This window comes from Coffea eugenioides, chromosome 3 (genome assembly GCF_003713205.1).
Source record: "Coffea eugenioides isolate CCC68of chromosome 3, Ceug_1.0, whole genome shotgun sequence".
Classification (NCBI taxonomy): Eukaryota; Viridiplantae; Streptophyta; class Magnoliopsida; order Gentianales; family Rubiaceae; genus Coffea; species Coffea eugenioides.
The window spans coordinates 43,278,366-43,295,123 of record NC_040037.1 but is presented as its reverse complement, the minus strand read 5'-3'; the positions used below and the strand labels follow the sequence as shown (position 1 = coordinate 43,295,123).

The following is a 16,758-nucleotide window of genomic DNA, read 5'->3' as shown; positions in this document are numbered from 1 at the left end:
TTGCCAAGATACCAAGAAAAATAATATTCAAGCATCAATGGTCAAGTTCAAGAAACATCACTCCGGTTAGCTTCTAAACCATAAACTCTTCCAATTTCAGGTTAACTAATCTAAGAAAAAGGAAGGATGCACAACAATTATCAGCAAATGGTCCAACTATTAACCAAAATCTCCACATTAAATCCAAAAATCGGCAAGCTGACTTTTATTATACACTAACACAACATTCACTTTTTTTTCACATTTTTCTAACTTCCACTTTTCTCTTCTTCTTTTTTTTTTGATTCTTTTTTTTTTCAATAGTAACAACAGACTTAGTCGCTAGCCATTCGAGCCTTTTGACGCGAACTCCAACATTGGCCAGATGAAGGAGCCCGGTTACTCAGCTTTTATCGCCACGTGACCACGTACTCATAGCAATTACTACTTTTTGACACGAAAATCGACACTTTTGGTGAAAATCCCCGGTTACTCGGTAGTAAATACTAGCGGAGTACAGTCAACTCTTATTCACAGCCAAATAATACCAAAAATTCAAAATAACACAAAAATCAAAAGGAACTTTTCAGCTGCCAGTCTTATTTTTAAATATGGAGAACTAAGGTTAATAACCGGACCAATTCACATGAAAATGCCAACAGTCATTCCCTATGCCTAGGAGAGTTAACCAAAAAATTATAAGAGTAAAACAATCATCGATATTCACCAAAGAGATGTTCTTGGATTCAACCACATTAACTTGACACCCTTTTATTATTAAAACTTGGCAAAAGTAGAAATAGATGCAATAATCCAACATCAAATCTTGGCATGCACTTACGAGCCAATTGCTCCCCCCACACCTAAATCCTACATTGTCCTCAATGGAGGTAATAAAGTCATGAAAGCGAAGAGAACAATGAAACTTCCCTATTGACCAGCTAAGGGATAGGAGGGAACAGTGGAGGGAAACCGAGTTCTGAGACATCCTTGCCACTTGGCGGGTGATGTTCGTCATTCGCTCATCCACGTTGTGAACCTGTGCTTGTAAGTGGCGCCACTCACCATTGACGCCAATTATCACCGCAAACAACAAAAGACAGAATATCCAACAAAGATAGCAACCAACAAATGCAAATTCATAGTCACTGGTGTTCCCCAACTCAATAGTTAAATGCAAAAGCAAACACGGGCACCCAAGCCCAAATATGGTCAACAAAGCAACAGTTGCACTCCAAAACTAACAACCAGTAACTATTATCAACAACTGGAAACTAGCAAGGTCACGTCAATAAGCACAGGGGCTACCCAAATCAGTAAGTCAACAAACGAACTCGGGCCGTCCATAATCTCAACACATGCACTCTAAAATTGCAAAAATTGCCCAATAATATACTAAATCTAGCAATAGCAGTCTTTAAGTTTAGCAAGAGCAATGTAGCCACAAGGCCTCGGCAGTTGAACGACTATCCAACCAACTAGAGTAGATAAATTTAGGGGAAAACACTTCAACTAATACCACTGGCGGAAAATAGAATGCACAACTCAATCAACTGAAATTGTAGCAACAGCCCCAAGAAATAACAATTCAAACAATAATAGCTCATAAATCCGGCAGTAGCAAAAGGGATTCCAAGTGCCCAGCTTCCAACAGTCAGCCAATAGAGTAGAATTAACCCAATGAAGCCAAAATACCCAAACAGTGGATGAAACAAGTTCAACGGCTAACCCACACTAGTGAAAGCCCCAAACAACGTAGCTCAATTCAGACAACAAGTAATGTAGCCACAGGATTCTCAGTCAAATCTAATAATGAACCCCAGCATTTCAATTAGATGCACTCAACTAGAATAAGCAATGTAAATGGCATAGAAGCCTCCCAATGTAACAAACAAGTGCAGTATTTCAGCTCACCCAAAGTCCCAACAAATAGCTCCAGCTGGCCAGTTAATACCTTAACTCAGAATCAGCAATTTCAACAATGACAGCTTAGATAGTTGACAATAATAACTTAGCCAACCAAAATCGTAGCAAAAATTCCACAAAGTTAACAATTCAAGCAATAACAATTCAGACTCGGATAGTGACAAAGGAATTCCAAACTTTCAGCTTCCAATTAATCAGCCAATAAGAGAGAAAGGATCAATTGTAGTCCAAATACCCACACTAATGTATCCCCCCAAACAAGGCAATGGCTGGACTCGACAGGCAAATGACGTCCAACAGTGTGCCAGCGCACAACCAATATAACTCAACAATCCCAAGCCAATATAACTCAAACCCACCCAAAAGTGCGACTAAAATATGCAGGAAAATGGCCAACCAGTAATCAACAAAGTCAGGGCAAATAACACAACCAGTACCACTGGTTGACCACACAATTGAAGAAATAACTCCCACGGCCACCAATACCAATTTTGGAGGAGCTCAAACAGCACCAAACTATATGAGAAATTGGGGGATAAATTCCAAATACCTTCTCCAGTACCACGTCAAGCGGCGCGCTGTTGGAGAGGGATTCGGGCAGAGGCGGATGGCTTGTGGCAGACAGCAGCGGCGGTCAAAGGTGGAGCAGGAGCGAGCGGCGACGTGGGCAGCAGAGGCGGGCGTCGGCCGTGGGCTGCTGGCGGCGGATGAGCTGGAGAAGAAGAGGAGAGCCCGCGCAAGCGGGTGGCGTGCGTCGCGACAACAGGTGGAGGCGCGCGGCGTCGGCGTGCGCGTGGACGGCGACGGGCGCGGGTGGTCTGGTGCGGCGCGAGGGAGATGGGCTGGTGGAGGTTGCGCGAGCTGGTGGAGAGACGTGCGGCCGTGGAGTTGATGGCGATCGAGTGACGGCGGAGCTAAGCTCGCGGGGACGCGCAGAGCAACGGTGGACCAATAGGAGAGCAGAGTAGAAGGAAAAGAGAAAAGAGAAAGAAAGAAGAAGAAAGAAAAGAAAAATTGTTTTTTTTTTTTTAAATTGAGAAACCTAGCTACGGTTGAAAATTTTTTTCTTTTTTTTTTTTTTTGCTTTTTTTCATTTTTAGATTTTTTTTTTTTTGGTGGAGGAAATTTTTTTCATATAATCATCTTTTTTTTTTTTATTATTCAAGAAAATTTATTTTGAAAATTCAGAAGTAGTGATTAAAAAGTGAAATTCAATAATCGATTCTTCGAGGTTTTTGAATCCTTACCTTTCCCGCGAACGTGACGCGGGCGCGTCATTAGGGCAAGAGAGCTCCCAGAAGTTTCTGATGTTTCTGATCGTGAGCTTCCTGCACATCACCACGCGGGCACGTCATGAGGACAAGAGAGCTCCCAGAAGTTTCTGATCGTGAGCTTCCTGCACATCACCACGCGGGCACGCCATGAGGGCAAGAGACCTATAAATCAGCAAAAACGAAAATTGAAACCCAAAATCAGTCGAATTCAAGGATAATACATCTAAACTACCACACGAAAATGAACAAACAATTAATAGGAACAATTGGGTTGCCTCCCAAGGAGCGCCTTTCTTTAATGTCTTTGGCTAGACATTATCATGTTTTGCTCATGGAGGATAAAATCTTGTGGCTCGTCTTACTGCTTCATCCTCTATATAGTCCTGATAACCCTCATAAATAGAATAATCCTTGAGCATACGAGCTACGGGCTTCCATGGACTAGTGAATGGCGCTAAACAAGTCAACAATGATCTGCATTCTCCACTCACTCCTCCATCACACGCATTCTTCGGTTCAAGATATTTTTCCATTGCCACTCTTAACTTATTCCTGTCATGAAATTTCAAATTTTCTGGTATAATAAAATCAATTTCAGTAACAGGAATTGAAGAATAGGAGTCAGGAAAATATTGATTAAGGAGTGGAGAAGATGTCACCGCATTTGGAGATTGTTCACTGGATTCATTCACTTGAACGAGTTGATCTTGGAGTCTCATTTCTTGCACTTCAGCTTCCTTTTCAACTGCATCTTTAAATCCGTTTTCTTGAAACTCTTGCAGTTCCATGTCATTTGGCCGGACAATTGCACTCTCATCTTCCTCAAGATTGATATTGGTTTGTGCGGGCAATTCTTCCATTTGAGGAGCCAATCGATTTATTCTGGATGTCAATAGACATAGTTGACCTGCCAGGTCGCGAAGGCTCGCTTGTGTCTCCTGATGAAATCGATTTAGGCTCGCTTGTGTCTCCTGATGAAATCGATTTAGGCTCGCTTGTGTCTCCTGATGAAATCGATTTGTATTAGCAATTAGTAATTCCATCATTTCTTCAAGAGACATACCTGACACGGAGGATGATTGCTGAGACTCTTGCTGTTGAAAATCCATTGGCCCCGTCGCATAATTAAAATTGGAATTATCCCACCATCCTTGATCATACCCGTTTGAATAAGGGTCATACTGCGTTTGATATTGGGGTGGAAAATTTCCAAAAGTATCAATTGGAGCACTTAGATTATCTTGAAATGCGGGGCATGTGTCAGTTGAATAACCTGAATCAAAATAAGTTCCACAATTTGCAACAGCCCATTGATCATTAGGAAAAACATGAGTCTCATAACCCCATTCAGGAACAAAGTCCAGTCTATCATCAAAATATGGAATGTTAGCAGCCATAAAAAATAATAAATTAAAAAAAAATAAGAGGAAAATAAATTAAAAAAATTGAAAACAAGATAAACTCAAAAAGAAACAAATTAATCTGGCACCAGTCCCCGGCAACGGCGCCAAAAATTGACAGGTTGTCAGCCTGTGCAATAATAAATACCTGCTCAAACTAAAAGTAATTTCTGTAGATAGTGGTGAGCAGGGTCGAATCCACAGGGACTGGGAGTAATTGTTTCTTTTCAAATTCACAGCGACAAGGGGGTGTTTTTATCTCAGAGGTGACAATTTAAGCAGTTCAACTAAGAGTAAAACAATAAGAATAAAATAGCCAACTAGAAATTAAATAACAAATTACTAAAATCAAACAAGTGATAATTAAGGATCTAGCCAAGAAATAACTTCAGCAATGGTTCACCTAATTGATCATCGATAAGCAAAGGCAATTCCAATTATTTATCAATAAATAGGTTATAACTGCCAAACAAGCGATGACAGTCAACCCCTCCTTACTGTGTCGATGATTAAGGTACGCCCGTTAATCACTGCTCTAATTGAGAAATAATCCTAGGTACGCCCATAGAATTTAATTTCCCAATTGCCTTACGTATTAGAGGAGCCCTATTCTAATCAAATAACGCACTACCAGGGTTATTTTAGATTAGCCCGCGTATCCCCCTGACACGAAGCTAATCGTGCCAGTCGTCACTAATTCAGGACAATCAAACAATTACGGATTTAAATGCCCTAGTTGACAATAGGCTATCAGATCAATTAATTATCCGGATCCACGACAATCAATTAATTGAATAACCATAAGCGTAGCAATCAAGGAATACACGAATACCAATAAATAAAAGGGAGAGATTAAATTAAATCGATCTCACAATTTTTAGGCGAATCAAAGCATCCGTCGTTTCTTGACTAGAATGAGGGGATTAGCTCATATTGGATGAACTAAGCCCGCAGGAAAGTGAAGAAACGATCCCAACCATTATTCTTGTTCACGAGACTTCACCTTGACCGACTGAATAAAGAAAAGCTTGGAAAACAATGATTGATCCAATTCTTCAAAGAGTCCCTGTCATGCGTGGACTGAAGCTTCCTAAGAGACAAAAGAAAGGTCAAAGCTCTCTAAGAAAGCTCCTCACCTACGTGAACTGGAGCTAAAGCTAAACACTAGTCTAACTACTACACTACAGGACGAAAAGAGAAAAAGGTAATGCCCTCTCTCTGCAATTACAATTTGCCTGTTCTAATCCTTCGCTCTCCTGTGCGGCGGCTCCCCTTCCGGAGAGGAAGAAGAAGACCCCGACCCCTGCGGCGCTCCAGCCCTTTTTCTAGTTGTTGTCTTCGGTCGAAATTACCAAAAAGGTCTTGCATCTCCTTGTTCCAAAAATACCCTGGATGCCTGTTACTTGAATTCTTTCCTGATAACTGTCAAATCGGCACTTATTATGGTATTTTCGTTCTACTCCCTGAAATACATGCAAAATACTAAAAGTGAGTAGAATCTAACAATTAATCCAGATTGGGTCAGGTAATAGGAGAAATTAATAATAAAATAAATGATAAAATTACAACCTATCACTGTGTATTCTCTCAAAAGCACTCCTTAGTTCAAAAAGGATTTGTCTTACTTTGTGCAAGAGTTTAAAACAAACAAACTTCGTCTTATCCTAAAGGATATTTCTCCAAGGTTATTGCACGGTTTACCGGACAAATAAAGCCTAAAGGAAAGTGATATCTATCACGATTTGAAGTCAATTCTTGTCACAATATTTGCCAGTTCATTGCAATATTCCCAACAGCTTCTTCATTGATAATTTTCAAATCCAAATTGATTTTCTGAAATTTGTTGGCCATTTTGCAACGAAATGCAATAGGATTAGAGAGTGAGAAGAAGAAGCATACCTTCCTCTTCATTTGGCTTTGGATCTCAACTTTGCGTCGAATCATTTCATAATTGAAGTCATCCAGCAAATTTTCAGCATCAAAAGCCACACGTTCAAGCTCTTCTAGCCAAAGCTTCACAGACTCTTCAGTCATCTATATATTTTTTCTCCGCATCACAAAGAAAAGCCTGGATTCGAGTCAACGTTTTCTTCAATCTCTCCAAATCTTTCTTGAAGCCAACAAAGAGGCCAATTTGTTCTGAAGCCAAGTTTATTGCCTTCTCCACTAGGACTTGAACCGCGGAACCAAGCAATGCATCCGCCATTAGGTCTATATTTGAGAGTAAGAGAGACTTTGATATTTTTGAGATTGTGGGATTAAGCAATTTGCAAGGTGAGAAAGAGTTGTACATGCAAGTAATTGAAATGACAAGTCTACAAGTTGGTGGTGGTTCTAATTTTTCTCTTGGTAATTAAATAGAAGTTGAAGCTTTTTAATATTCTTTTCTTTTGGGGGAAGAAATGCTGCAAGAAGGGACAATAAAAGCAGTATGAAAAGGAAGAAAAGGTTCCAAATAAGCTTCATGTGGTAGACAGCAAAGGCACGCAATACTTTGCTTTACTTCCTTAGTGTTTATTTTTAGCTTTTTCCTTACTAGCTTGTTAGAAATTGCATTGGTATCTATTCCTGTAATTGCTTGAAATTAACCACTCTTGTTGATGAAGTAATACTGCAATCTACACTGATGGCATCCAAATTTACTTTATTTCAGAGGTTTCCGGTTACTTGGATTCTTATGCTTCCTTGTGGCGGAAAATGAGCTAAAGTTCTTGTTCCAATTTGAAGTGTCGCCCTCCTATTCAGTACCAAAAGCAATAAAAATATCTTAATCCTTTAGATGAAAGGCATGCAAGGGTATATATGGTATCTACAGCGTATTAGTACAATAGATTACTTTGCCTTGATTCAATTACGCAAGGAAAATCGTATAGCCACTTTAAGAAGGTAACTCTAAGTTGGTGTGATATACCACAATATTCTTATGTGTGAGATGTCTTACTTACAAATCATGCCATTTTGAACTCCATGTAACCAACAAAGAAGAGTAAAATAAAAAGGGTGGATATTGTTATCAAAACAGTGAGAAAACACTACATAACAATTAAATCTATGCTCATTCCAATTCGAGGCTTTGTGGAATAAATGGAGCAGAATACTTGTTTATTCAAATTTAATGTCAATTCTTCTATTAGCATGAATTTTCTATAAAATATCTCCAACATTTTTTTAATTGGAACTTCTATTTTAATCAGGAATTTTCCACCGAATTGGTTACAGATTTCCATTTTGAGTAATTTAACTACAACCTTAAATTATTTTCTCCCTTAATGAACATGATAAATATTTCTTGTTTGCTCCTACCAAGTCCCCAAACTTTTGCCCACATTTTGAGCTAATTCGAGAATATTTAAATTGCTTATGTGGATTATCTTAATAAGTTTCTGGTGTAAAAAGATAAACCTCCATTTTATCCTTCAGATTTGCAAGTATTTGATCTCATTGTGTCCACTTAGGGGCTGACATGTAAGAGTTGGTGCACAAATATGACTTTTTGTGCACAAAAATAAAATTTATTTACATTTGTTAATTTAAAGCGAATATTTTGAATTTACTACTTGCGCATGCAGTGCAGGCTGACGCATCTTTTGCCTCGTATATGAATAGTACATGTTATAGCCATTTATCAATTTAGTCTGTAAGATTATTGTTTTAGTGTGTCTAGATTATCTCGTACAAAAGGCACTCAATTGCTAAGGCCCTGTTGTCCCATTTTGTATATGTGCGATGGAAGGCTAATTTTTACATTTGACACTAAAATTTAAAAAAATGTTTTAGATATTTTGTCTTTTCAAGTCATCAACCATTTTAAAGATGGACTTTTTTTTGGCTCAAGAGGAGAATTCAAACCTTATAAAAGGGGAAGGGGAAAAAGGGAGGTATTGAGAGTCAAATCAGGAATTTCATGTCACTTGATTAATATCCCCAAAGCCCAACTATCAACTTATTATTTCATTGGAACTAAAATAACTGATTAAATTATTCATTGCGTAAAAAATAACTAGAGATGGCACTTTTGGATACGATGACAAAACATTAATATGATTTGCAAGAAACCTGACCGAGACACAACACAAAAAAAAAAAAATTAGTCTCACAATTAGGTATCAAAATGGGAAACCTTTATGGTGGGAACATGCCTATGGTAGGAAGGCTGGCAGAGAGTGACACGTGTTGACGTTATATACAGTCCAAACAGAAACGTTTAATTGTTGCACAACGCGTGAAGAGGAAATATACGAGAATCGTCTGCGGATGCAACCATAAAGCACTGACTTTCGTACGAGTTGGGCCAGAAAGTGTTATTGCATGTTAAAATCAGAGGCATTTATGTATTTGCAAATATACCCATTACCAATGGAAAAATGTTGCAAATGCCTTGGACAAAAAATGTGTGTAAAGAAGGTACCGAAATTTTAAGAAATAATAAATGATTATCGGACACACGTGGAGGATAATAATTTGGAAGAAGGAAAAGTGGAGGTAAACGAAAGGATTCAAGCCTTCATTATATTTATATACATATATAAATTTAGTACCCAAGTGTTCAGCTTAAGCATCCGAGAAAATGGTCCCATAACTATCGATATGGTAAACAACACAGTTTTAGACATGATATAATAGGTTCTAAAAATTTTAGTGACCATTTGATTATCCGTTAGACCTATCCACTTGAATAGGATTACGGGTAAAAATAAGGGAGTAAATTTGTCATTCAAAATAGTAAATTAACGTAATAAATTAGTAACTTTTGCAGTCGAAAAGGTAAATTGTAATTAATATGAAACATATTTTTTAAAGAGATAAATTATAATAGTATATCCCAAATATACTTTTGAGGGAGTAAGTTTATTTGAAGTAAAAATATGTTTTTATACAGAAATAGTGAGTTTTAGTTATAACATAGTAAATTTGATTAATGACAAAAACATGCTAATTTATGGCCATAATATTGTATTATGCTTAAAAAACTTATACGTAGCCCATATTTTAGAGTTATTTAAAATAACATAAAAATGTATTATTAATGATTAAAACTGAGTACGTTACTTAGTCAGTACAGTTATTATACTTGTATACATACTTGATGGTATGTGTATAAATAAGCATTTTTGAGATTTATGGGGAAAAATTGATTTTTTCTTTTGCAGTTTAAAAAAAAGGTAAGAGAAAATCTTTTTTCTTAGAGCACAAAAATTCACAAGTCAAAATTGTTGGTCTAAAGGGGAAAGAAACATTCTGAATATCATTGTTTATAGTACTAAATAAATTAGATGTAAAATGCTCGTTAAAAGTAGGTGCGTTGACATATAATAAAAAAAAGACATAAAGAGCGGGCCATTTACAGAAAAAGTTGTCATTCATAAAAATAGCAACGCTTTACGATTTTTTTATCAGTCTTGCAACGTATGAGCAAAATGGCAATAATTAAAATAGTATTTAATTCGAATTATACATATTTCATTAATTTTTTCCATTTAAAAAATGAATGAGAATCTTTTATGAGAAAGCACATAAGTCAAAGGAATGGTGTAAAAGGGAAAAGAATAGCATATACGTACAGTACCTATAGTTTATGTTCGAAGAACTGTAGTGCTATTTTGAAAAATATCCCAAAAAATATGTAATCGAAATGGAACCGATTCTTCACTATTTAAAATATCAAATCTGTGATTGTGTTGTAACTGTTATCCATTGGTATCGTAAAGTATCATTTTCCCGTCAAATTTCACCTCTTTAACACCAATTTTCTCATAAACCAATTCATTTATCGGATAAAATACATGAAAATTCAGTTTTGAATAAAACAGTAGCTGTTTATGGCTTTCCTCTATTATATGAACAGAGTACCCATTTTTGCATAAACAAATTTATTTATCGGATGAAATAAAAATAAATTCATTGTTCAATAAAACACTAATTCTTTATGCCTTTCCTCTAATATAAAAACAGAGCACCCATTTCAGCCCCTCTACAAAAATTCCACCTCTTTAACACCAATTTTCCCATAAATCAATTTATTTGTCGGATAAAATACATGAAAATTCAATTTTTCAATAAAACACTAGCTCTTTATGGCTTTCCGCCATTATAAGAACAGAGTACCCATTTTTGCATAAACAAATCTATTTATCGGATGAAATTAAAATAAATCCATTGTTCAATAAAACACTAACTCTTTATGGCTTTTCTCCATTATAAAAACTGAGTATCCATTTTAGCCTCTTTAGAAAAAAAATCTTGACTTTGTCACTGACTGAAATGTTTGTAACTGAGATTTATCCTTAGTGTTCGTAGACTGAGAGATTTATCCTTAGTGAAAAAATGTATGATACGTAATTTTTTCACTGTATTGAATTTATATGATGGCCAATTAAATGGGTCAATTGGATTAGTGTGCAGCAGTTTTGTGAATGATTCTGAGAGTAAACTATATTATGGCAATAAAATACATTGAATTGTGAAAATTATTATTTCTACATGCTCCTAAATTTTGGATATGTGACTTTCGCTGTTGCGAATATCTTAAATTAACAGTTAGTTATTACTATGAGTAATGTGGTAAGTGTGAGTTGTGAATGTCAGTAATAACTGTTAGTTAATACTATCAGTAAAGTCAGCCGTAAATGTGAGATGTTAATTGGAATTTGCATATATTAATTTGACATGGTTGGTTATTATCTGTTAGTTAAAATTCGGGAGTTTTAATTTTATTAGTTAGTGGGGAAAATGTGAGGGAAATATGGGAAAAACATGAGCATGATTATAGGATTTGTACGAGCAATTAAAGGATTAGTTGTGAGATAAACATTTCTTAATTTTAGAAATGTAAAATTGTAATAAAATAGTATTCGAACTTTTCACAATTTGAAAAGCTCTTTATCTAAAATTCTCTCTGCAATACATATAGACAGATATAGATGTCTTTTTTTTTTGGTGGTTGAATGTCATATTCGCGAACTATCTGCAGAAAAAAATAAATTTGTAGACTAAACTAATTTTGTTATACCAACTCTGTTATTCTTATTATTGTATTAATTGTTATGCTATTTCTCTCATTTTGTTAGGTCTACATTAATGCAAGTTTAATTCCTATTATGTCTTATGTCCCAGAAAATACATATTATCCTATTTAGGTGGATACGTCCAACTAATAATCAAATTGATGCTAAAAATTTAGAATGAATAAGTTGCTTTTGCATAATGGTTGGAAAGTTTTCTTGAGACTTTATGAATGAGGTGTCTTGCGGTTGCCAAAAGAATTTGTAGCATATTTTTGTATTGGAAATGGAGTAAAAACTTGCTATGGGTTACTTTTCTGTATTTTAATTTCATCGTAAAGGGTAATTTATTGTTCAACCTAATTTCATTCTGATTTTATCTAACTAATAAATTAACGTATGAAAATAGATAATTTATGGAGGAAAGCCATAAGTAGCTGGTGCTTTATTGAAATATTGATTTATTTTTATTTTATCCAATAAATAAATTTGTTTATGAAAAATGGGTACTCTATTCTCATAATGGAGGAAAGCCATAAATCTAGTGTTTTATTGGAAAACAGATTTAATTTTATTTTATCCGATAAATAAAATTTTTATATGCAAAAATGGGTACTGTGTTTTTATAACGGAGGAACGTGATAAAGAGGTAGTATTTTATTGAAAATTGGGTTTATTTTTAGTTTAGCCGATAAATAAATTTTTTAATGACAAAATGGGTACTTTGTTCTTATAATGGAGAAAAGTTATAAAGAACTAGTGTTTTATTGGAAAACGGATTTCATTTTAGTTTAGTCGATAAATAAATTTTGTTTATGTAAAAATCGATACTGTATTCTTATAATGGAGGAAAGTGCTAAAGAGTTAGTATTTTATTAAAAAATGGGTTTATTTTAAGTTTAGGCAATAAATAAATTTTTGTGAGAAAATGGGTACTTTATTCTTATAATGGAGAAGTGTCATAAAGAACTTAGTGTTTTATGAGAAAACAGGTTTATTTTTATTTTATCCGATAAATAAAATTTTTGATGAGGAAAATGGGTACTGTGCTCTTATAATGGAGAAAAGTCATAAAGAGCTAGTGTTTTAACCTAAAATCGGTTTTATTTTATTTTATTTTATCCATTAATTTTTCTAGGGAAAAATGAGTACTCTGTTCTTATAATGGAGGAAAGGCATAAAGAGCTAGTATTTTATTGCATAAAAGGTTTATTTTTTTCATCCAATAAATAATTTTTTTAAGGGAAAACGGGTGTTAAAGAGGTGGTATTGGATGAAAAAATGATACTTTAGAATACCAATAGATAACAGTTAAAACACAATCACAGATTTGGTATTTTAAATAATGAAGAATCGGTTCCGTTTGCATTGCATATTTTTCGGGGTATTGTCAAAAACATCACTGTAGTTCTTCGAACGTGAAATACAAGTACTGTACATATCTGCTATTTCTTTCCCTTTTAGACCAATCCTTTTGACTTATGTGCTTTCTGATAAAAATTTTCAATTATTTTTTTAATTTGCAAAAAATAAATTAATTCTCTATAAATCGAAAAGATTACTATTTCAATTATTGGCACTTTGCTCATGCTTTGGAGGACTGGTAAGAAAGCCGTGAAGAGCTGGAATTTTTATTAATGAAAATTTTTTCCATAAATGGCCTGATTTTTATGACTTTCCTTTATTATATGTCAAACTACCAGTTTTTAACCTGCATTTTACATCTATTTATTTGGTACTTTAAACAATGTTATTCAGCTGTATCTTTCCTTTTCAGACAAACTATTTTCACTTGTGAATTTTGGTGCTCTGCGCAAAAAAAAATTTCGCTTACTTTTTTTTTTAAACTGCAACAGAAAAAATTTAATTATGTATAAATTTCAAAAATACTAATTTTTTCACATACGATCAAGTATTTATACAAGTATATTAACATTACTTACTAAATAAGGTACTCAGTTTTAATCATTAATAAAACATTTTAGTGTTATTTTAAATAATAATAAAATATGGGCTTGGCATAAGTTTTTTAAGCATAATAGAGAATTTTTGCCATAAATTAGCATGTTTTTTTCATTAATCAAATTTACTATATTATAAGTAAAAATGATTATTTATGTATAAAAACATACTATTACTTCAAATAAACTTACTCCCTCTGATAAGAGTTTATTTTACGTATTTTTAAGTGCATTTTATTAGTTAATTTTGAGTTGATTATTTAGTTTTATAAATAAAATAAAGAGGTTTTTGGTAAAATTATATATTTTTGGTAAAAGTGGATAATATTGCATTTCTATTGATTTTAATGGTAAAAACTTCATTTTTATGCAGGAATGATGATTCAATCACCAAAGGATGTCAAATGAGGTAAAAATAGAGATTTGGTGATGAATTCAAGTGGCAACAAGAAGAATGAAGTGAAAAACGTTCAAGTGAGGAAATGCAATACAAGTCAGTTTTGACACTCTTCAGTATTTTGACCATATCTGGAGCTACACATATCGAATTGAGGTGATCTTTATACCATTTTAAAGCTAAGAAAGAGACCTACAATTCGTATGAAGACATCGAAATCCATTTCTGCCATCTTCATGGGCAAAACGTTGGAATACAGAAGCTGCATTCTGTGGTCGGAAGTTAAAACAGAGGTTTGAACAGGTGACAGTATTTCGATCATATCTCAGGCTACAAAGCTCCGATTTGGATGATTCTTGAAGCATTGGAAAGCTAATACAAAGGGCTACAACTTTTGTGTTTTGCACAAAAGCTAGTTTGGCCTTTATCAATGAGAAAATCACAGTTGAAATAAGGCCAGAGTGAAAACGCGAGTAGACAAAACGCGAGTTATGCCGCGTTTTGTGTAGGCGCGTTTTATAGCCGAAATTCTGCAATTTGACTTAGCCAATTCTCTTGTGTTCACACCACTTTCCAGCTATAAGATGCAAGGGAATTCGGTGCACATGCTTCAGAAGACAAAAGGGCAAGAAAAGTGGCTTATTTTCAAGTCAAAAATATTGGTTATTGACAATTATAACAAAGTTAGATTGGGGGAATCAAAAGTTGGAATTTGACTTGGAAAAATGAGCCTTTGAGTAGTTTTTATGCAGAGACATTGAGGGAGGTCTGGAGAACCATTCGTAGCTTAGCTTCTTACAGAAAAACATATTCTCTCTAGCTAGGTACTTGCAAGGGGCAATTGAGGTTTCATCTTGTAATCATCCAAGTTCAAGACAAAGGAGATTTTTGGAAGGCTTTACCATATCTTGGCTAAGACTTTCTTTATTCCTCTTGTATTTGTAATTCATGATGATTTACATTAATGAAGTTATGAGTGTTTCATCATTCATGAGTAGCTAATTTCCTTTATCTAGGGAGTAGATGAAGCTTATGGCCAAATGATATGAAGTGATTGTGATTTATGCTTGTTATGTCTTGTATTAACTTATCTACTTGTGTATGTTGGATTACGTGTTGTTGCTTGATCACCAATAGTAGGTTTATAGTTGTTTTTACTCATTGAGAAATGGTAAAAATAATGGAATGACACAAGTAGAACTTGAGTTGTATATTCATGAGAATAGAAATACATTCAAGTGGATGAAATCTGCATTTCATGTGTAAATAAGAACAGATTTAGTATTTACCAAGAGATTAGGAAAAACTAATCTGTTTTAACCCATTATTATCATGAGAATGTGAATTTGGTATTTCTGGAAATGAATTCTTGGTTAAACAAGAGCAGTAACAAGTGTTGAATTAATTCATTTTAGATCTTTTGTGTCATAAGTGGAATCTACATCCCTAGATCTTAATATTTAGTGAATTCTACTCCCCTTGAGAAATTGCATTTATCTATTTAAGAATTTTTGTAGTTGAATTAAAATCTGAAGTTTCTGCTCAAATTAATTGTAAGTCTAAATAATAGAGTAAATTAGTATCTAATAATTGTTTTAATTGCTCCTCGTGGGATCGACCCGATACACATCTTGTACTACAATTGCGACCTGTATACTTGCAGTCCAACGGGTGTAAAATCGGAATTAAACTTGCATTGATAAAAAAAATCCCGTCAAGTTTTTGGCGCCGTTGCCGGGGAGCGGCAATATTAGAGCCTAATCAACTCTATTAATTTAGACAGATTTATTTTTATTAGTTGAGCTGATTATATTTAATCTTATATTGTAATCAGTTTTTGACAATTGAAATTGCATAATATCTCTTATTTCTGTTTGTAGTGTATGCACCGGGCGTCTCGGGAAGTTACACCTTTCGATCCAGAAATTGAGAGGACACTACGTAGACAAAGGAGGCACACACAACAGCAAGAGGAACAAGAGATTTGGCAACCGATAGAGGACATTTTGATAGAACTACCATTTGAAGAAGAAATGGCGGAAAATGACCAAAATAGGCGAGTTCTACGAGATTATACTCTACCGGGAACACAAGGATCTCAAACAAGCATAGTAAGGCCTACGGTAAATGCTAACAATTTTGAGATTAAACCATCACTTATCCAAATGGTTCAACAATCTCAATTTGGAGGTAATGCAGTAGAAGATCCTAATACACACTTAGCTACATTCTTGGAAATTTGTGATACAATTAAAATGAATGGAGTTAGTGATGATGCTATAAGACTAAGGTTGTTCCCATTTTCATTGAGAGATAAGGCCAAACTTTGGCTACACTCTCATGCTCCTAATACTTTCACTGGATGGGATGAACTATCAAGAGCATTCTTAAATAAGTATTTTCCACCAGGTAAGACTGCTAAGTTTAGAATGGATATCACTGGTTTTAGTCAAATGGAAGGAGAATCATTATATGAAGCATGGGAAAGGTTTAGAGATTTGCTTCGGAAATGTCCACATCATGGACTGCCGGAATGGTTAATCATACAAACCTTCTATAATGGTTTAGTTTTTTCTACTAAAACTATGATCGATGCAGCTGCAGGTGGAGCTTTAATGGGTAAATCACCCCAAGAGGCTCATAATTTGATAGAAGAAATGGCAGCAAATAACTACCAATGGGCCAATGAGAGAGGTAATACAAGACGTCACGCAGGTATGATAGAAATGGACACTCTCAATATGCTGAGTGCTCAAATGAATAATGTGATGAAGTTGCTAAATAGACAAGGTGGAATTGGTCCAAGTTCATCTAATGCAC

The 16,758-nt window shown here is 34.8% G+C and overlaps 1 non-coding gene across 1 annotated transcript; it reads right to left on the bottom strand.

Annotated features, from left to right (window-relative positions):
- Nucleotides 1-16,358: 16,358 nt before the first annotated feature.
- On the bottom strand, nt 16,359-16,465 carry LOC113767282. Its single transcript, XR_003467995.1, has one exon. It is a non-coding gene; the product is annotated as a small nucleolar RNA R71 (small nucleolar RNA).
- Nucleotides 16,466-16,758: the final 293 nt, after the last annotated feature.